Source organism: Armigeres subalbatus, chromosome 1 (genome assembly GCF_024139115.2).
Source record: "Armigeres subalbatus isolate Guangzhou_Male chromosome 1, GZ_Asu_2, whole genome shotgun sequence".
Lineage (NCBI taxonomy): Eukaryota > Metazoa > Arthropoda > Insecta > Diptera > Culicidae > Armigeres > Armigeres subalbatus.
Genome location: NC_085139.1, coordinates 59,397,574 through 59,404,010, shown reverse-complemented (window position 1 = coordinate 59,404,010; position 6,437 = coordinate 59,397,574). Strand labels below are relative to the sequence as shown.

Sequence of the window (6,437 nt, the reverse complement as noted above, 5' to 3'; positions counted from 1 at the left end):
AGGGGCCATATCACCAATTGCAATGAAACTGGGCATGCGACTGCTCAAACTTCATGAAAACACATCAGGAGCTCAAAGAATTCTGTTTGAATTTGAAATTGACCTTCTGTAATTTTGACCAGGGCCGGCTTCAGGGGTCTAAATGGGGAGAGCAAGGGCCATATCACCAATTGCAATGAAACTGGGCATGCGACTGCTCAAACTTCATGAAAACACATCAGGAGCACAAAGAACTCTGTTTGAAATTGAAATTGACCTTCTGTAATTTTGACCAGGGCCGGCTTCAGGGGTCCAAATGGGGAGAGCAAGGGCCATATCACCAAAAACAATGGAACTGGGCATGCGACTGCTCAAACACCATGGAAACACATCAGGAGCTCAAAGAAATCTGTTTCAAATGGAAATTGATCTCCTGAAATTTCAACCAGGGCCGGATTTAGGAGTGAAAATGGGGAGGGCAGGGGCCATATCAACAAATGCAATGAAACAGGGCATGCGACTGCTCAAACTTCATGAAAACACATCAGGAGCTCAAAGAACTCTGTTTGAATTTGAAATTGACCTTCTGTAATTTTGACCAGGGCCGGCTTCAGGGGTCCAAATGGGGAGAGCAAAAGGGCCATATCACGCAAAGCAATGTAACTGGGCAGGCGTCCTCTCAAACTCCATGGAAACACATCAGGAGCTCAAAGAAATCTGTTTCAAATAGAAATTGATCTTCTGAAATTTCAACCAGGCCCGGATTTAGGAGTGAAAATGGGGAAGGCAGGGGCCATATCACCAATTGCAATGAAACAGGGCATGCGACTGCTCAAACTTCATGAAAACACATCAGGAGCTCAAAGAACTCTGATTGAATTTGAAATTGACCTTCTGAAATTTTGACCAGGGCCGGCTTCAGGGGTCCAAAAGGGAAGAGCAAGGGCCATGTCACCAAAAGCAATGAAACTGGGCATGCGACTGCTCAAACACCATGGAAACACATCAGGAGCTCAAAGAATTCTGTTTCAAATGGAAATTGATCTTCTGAAATTTCAACCAGGGCCGGATTTAGGAGTTAAAATGGGGAAGGCAGGGGCCATATCACCAATTGCAATGAAACAGGGCATGCGACTGCTCAAACTTCATGAAAACACATCAAGAGCTCTGCTCGAACTTCAAATTGTCTTTCCGAAATTTTGACCAGGGCTGGCTTCAGGGGTCCAAATGAGGAGAGCAAAGGCCATATCACCAATAGAAATATAACTGGGCAGTGGGCATGCGACTGCTCAAACTTCATGAAAACACATCAGCATCTCAAAGAACTCTGTTTGAATTTGAAATTGACTTTCTGAAATTTCAACCAGGGCCGGATTCAGGGGTGAAAACATGGAGAGCGGGCTGCTCAAACATCATGAAAACACATCAGGAGCTCAAAGTATTCTGATTGAACTTGAAACTGCTCTGATACAAATTTCAGGAATTTCTCCGGAAAATACTCCAGGAATTCCTCTAGAAGTTCCTCCGAGAATTCCTCCAGGAATTTCTCCGGAAGTTCCTCCAGGAATTCCTCCGGAAGTTCCTCCAGGAATTCCTCCGGAAGTTCCTCCAGGAATTCCTCCGGAAGTTCCTCCAGGAATTCCTCCGGAAGTTCCTCCAGGAATTCCTCCGGAAGTTCCTCCAGGAATTCCTCCGGAAGTTCCTCCAGGAATTCCTCCGGAAGTTCCTCTAGAAGTTCCTCCAGGAATTCCTCCAGGAATTTCTCCGGAAGTTCCTCCAGGAATTCCTCCGGAAGTTCCTCCAGGAATTCCTCCGGAAATTCCACCAGGAATTCCTCGGGAGTTCCTCCAGGAATTCCTCCGGAATTTCCTCCAGAATTTCTCCGAAGTTCCTCCAGGAATTCTCCGGAAGTTCCTCCAGCAACTCCTCCGGAAGTTCTTTTCAGGAAATGCCCGAAAATCCTCCAAGAATTTCTGCCGAAATTCCTCCGGAAGTCCCTTCAGAAATTCCTTCGGAAATTCCTCCAGGATTTCATTCGAAATTGCCTCCAGGAATTCCTTCGGAAGTTCCTCCAGGAGATTCCTCCAGGAATTCGTCCGGAAGTTCCTCCAGGAATTCCTCCGGAAGTTCCTCCAGGAATTCCTCCGGAAGTTCCTCCAGGAATTTCTCCGGAAGTTCCTCCAGGAAGTTCCTCCAGGAGTTTCTCCGGAAGTTCCTCCAGGAATTCGTCCGGAACTTCCGGAGGAATTGCTGGAGGAACTTCCGGAGGAATTGTTGGAGGAACCTCCGGAGGAATTCCTGGAGGAACTTCCGGAGGAATTCCTGGAGGAACTTCCGGAGGAATTCCTGGAGGAACTTCCGGAGGAATTCCTGGAGGAACTTCCGGAGGAATTCCTGGAGGAACTTCCGGAGGAATTTCTGGAGGAACTCCCGGAGGAATTCTTGGATGAATTCCGGAAGAATTCCTGGAGGAACTCGCGAAGGAATTTCTGGAGGAACTTCCGGAGGAATTCCTGGAGGAACTTCCGGAGGAATTCCTGGAGGAACTTCCGGAGGAATTCCTGGAGGAACTTCCGGAGGAATTCCTGGAGGAACTTCCGGAGGAATTCCTGGAGGAACTTCCAGAGAAATTCTGGAGGAATTCTCGGAGGAACTTCTAGAGGAATTCCTGAGTATTTTCCGGAGAAATTCTGAAATTTGTATCAGAGCAGTTTCAAGTTCAATCAGAATACTTTGAGTGGAGCCAGGTGATGTTTGAGCAGCCCGCTCATGGACCCCTGAATCCGGGCCCTGGTCAAATCAGAAAGTCAATTTTAAATTCAAACAGAGTTCTTTTGAGATGCTGATGTGTTTGAGCAGTCGCATGCCCACTGCCCATTTCTATTTCTATTGGTGATATCCGGCCATTTGGACCCCTGTGGTCAAATTTCGGAAAGACAATTTGAAGTTCTAGCAGAATTCTTTGAGCTCCTGATGTGTTTTCATGAAGTTTGAGCAGTCGCATGCCCTGTTTCATTGCAATTGGTGATATGGCCCCTGCCTTCCCCATTTTCACTCCTAAATCCGGCCCTGGTTGAAATTTCAGAAGATCAATTTCCATTTGAAACAGATTTCTTTGAGCTCCTGATGTGTTTCCATGGTGTTTGAGCAGTCGCATGCCCAGATTCATTGCTTTTGGTGACATGGCCCTTGCTCTTCCCTTTTTGACCCCTGAATCCGGCCCTGGTCAAAATTTCAGAAGGTCAATTTCAAATTCAAACAGAGTTCTTTGTGCTCCTGATGTGTTTTCATGGTGTTTGAGCAGTCGCATGCCCAGTTTCATTGCAATTGGTGATATGGCCCTGCCCTCCCATTTTCACTCCTAAATCCGGCCCTGGTTGAAATTTCAGAAGATCAATTTCCATTTGAAACAGATTTCTTTGAGCTCCTGATGTGTTTCCATGGTGTTTGAGCAGTCGCATGCCCAGATTCATTGCTTTTTGGTGATATGGCCCTTGCTCTCCCCATTTGGACCCCTGAAGCCGGCCCTGGTCAAAAATTACAGAAGGTCAATTTCAAATTCAAACAGAGTTCTTTGTGCTCCTGATGTGTTTTCATGAAGTTTGAGCAGTCGCATGCCCAGTTCCATTGCAATTGGTGATATGGCCCATGCCTTCCCCATTTTAACTCCTAAATCCAGCCCTGGTTGAAATTTCAGAAGATCAATTTCCATTTGAAACAGATTTCTTTGAGCTCCTGATGTGTTTCCATGGTGTTTGAGCAGTCGCATGCCCAAATTCATTGCTTTTGGTGACATGGCCCTTGCTCTTCCCTTTTTGACCCCTGAATCCGGCCCTGGTCAAAATTTCAGAAGGTCAATTTCAAATTCAAACAGAGTTCTTTGTGCTCCTGATGTGTTTTCATGGTGTTTGAGCAGTCGCATGCCCAGTTTCATTGCAATTGGTGATATGGCCCCTGCCCTCCCCATTTTCACTCCTAAATCCGGCCCTGGTTGAAATTTCAGAAGATCAATTTCCATTTGAAACAGATTTCTTTGAGCTCCTGATGTGTTTCCATGGTGTTTGAGCAGTCGCATGCCCAGATTCATTGCTTTTGGTGACATGGCCCTTGCTCTCCCCATTTGGACCCCTGAAGCCGGCCCTGGTCAAAATTACAGAAGGTCAATTTCAAATTCAAACAGAGTTCTTTGTGCTCCTGATGTGTTTTCATGAAGTTTGAGCAGTCGCATGCCCAGTTTCATTGCAATTGGTGATATGGCCCCTGGTCACCCCCATTTCGACCCCTAAATTCGGCCCTGATAAAAATTTCAGAAGGTCAATTTCCATTGAAAATTAAATAAAACTCCTGATTTGTAAAATTTGTGCTGCCGTATGCTCATGCAAATTTCATTGTAATTGAATTTTTAGCCCATACTCTACCATTGTAACCCCTGAATTCAGTCAACCCTGCCCTACTCAAATGGTGAAAACATCGGAATCGACTAAAAATCTTTACAAATATCTTTTTGGGTTGGTTTGATGGGTGATTTGATAAATTTTGGGCATGAACACGTCCAGAATATTGAAGAGATGTTTGAATTATAGAAAAAACACCCCCGCGCACACTTATTTTTAGCAATGACTCGGACCTGAACAAAAATTTTTATTTGAAAATTTATTAGAGCAAAAATATAGCTATTCCCATTGAGCACAAACGAAACCGCGAGGAATTCCGACGATCAGGTGCTGAATGCGAGCTATTTGAAAAAAATCCGTTCGTCCCGGGTCTTAGAGGGTTAATCAAGAAATGTAGTAATATTCAAGTTTTTATTTGAGGTTTTATTTACCAGCAGTAAATTGCCTGTAGCCCATCAAGTATCAAGTTAGTAAAGTGCCTCTAGCCAGCCAGATGTTGTCCATCCGCTACGGATACTTCCGCTGCCCTGGAGGAGACGTGTTGCAGCACAGGTGATGTCGAATTGTTTTTGTGCATAGGTGGGATTTGGGGATTACAAGAAGCGCCCATTTGCACGTTGCGCATGCTATTGTCGGAGAAAATTGGCTAATGCAAAGAAAGTTGATTCTAAAGGATTTTGAAAGAAACCTCACACTAGATGGATATCGTCTCGTCAAGATTTTTTTAATTTTAAAAACCACAATGATCATATCATTACAGACTTCTCGATGTCTTGTCTTGTAGCTTTCATATGCGGGGCTTCTTTTGACAAATCGGGGCTTCTTTGGCTCATTTTCACTAATTGCACGTCAAATTTCAGCTTGTGACGGCGAAGCGATTGAGAAGACGGATGAAAAGTGCTCAGCAAAAAGATTGCATTTGTCCTCAGCATTTTGTGCAACGTCGTTATCCAGGAATATTTTAGATGGGAGACCGGTTTCTTTCCTCTTAGTATTAACAAAAAACCGAAAACCTTGGGGATGGCGTCGAAGATTCTGCTGTATACGGCACACGTACCGTTTGTAGAGTTGCTTGTTATAGCGACGATAACAATTGCTGACAATTGAAAAGCTTCTTTCAGTAATAGCACAACGACGATTAGTAAGATCACGGAGAGCTCTAGCGCGAGCCCGTTTTAAGTTGCGTAGATTACCGTTAGTCCATGGTGGTTTTCTTGGAGGTTGGCGCTTCGGTACGGACGGAGATACACAGTTGCATAGAAAACGGTTAACAGCAGAATCAATATCCTAGTCATTTAAAGCGTTCCAGTCAAATCGTGACAAACTACGTCGGAGTAGTTGAAAATCAGTCTTGCGGAAATTCAATCCATCGACATCCAAACAATCGTCAAATCCAACACGACGGCCATTTACGATAGAAATTTCCAAATGTAAATTAATAATAGTTCCAGGGCTTCAAAAGTTGAAGAAATTTGGGGTTTGGATCATTTTTCCCGCAGATTCAGAATTTGTTACAATGTCTGTACACCTAAACAATCCAATTCCGACTAATGTTTTTATTATTTAATTATCAATTATCAATAATTCAATCATTAATGAACATTTGAATACTTACAATGTTATGAAAACTCATATGTGAATATGTACGGTATGTGGAAGAGATTGATTTGGAAAATGTATTGGAGGTAATTACTTTTCCTTCGATGGGACTCGAACCCATGACCCTACAGTACGCTAGACTGGTGCTTTAACCAACTAAGCTACGAAGGACCTCCGTCGGCCTTCGCAACCTAGCGGCTACTGAACGAGCTCGAGATTCCCATATTGGACGCATAGTCAAATCACTGTTGTGCTCTCAAGCTGCCAGATATGTCTAGTGAGCCTTTAATATTATTTCACATAATATGTCTGTGTTTCCCTAAAAGGAGTACGCATTGGTGACGACAACCAAAATCCTGTGCCCAATACAGTGCATATATTACCTGATCATAAATAGGGAAGAACAGTCCCCGGGACACTCACCTGAAATGAAAGGCAAAGAGAAGTTTTTGTTAGAAGTTATGA

At 44.1% G+C, this 6,437-nt stretch overlaps 1 non-coding gene across 1 annotated transcript; it reads right to left on the bottom strand.

Annotated features, from left to right (window-relative positions):
* Positions 1 to 6,068: 6,068 nt before the first annotated feature.
* Trnaa-agc (transfer RNA alanine (anticodon AGC)) lies at positions 6,069 to 6,143 on the bottom strand. The gene has a single exon. It is a non-coding gene; the product is annotated as a tRNA-Ala (tRNA).
* Between the last annotated feature and the right edge of the window lie 294 nt (positions 6,144 to 6,437).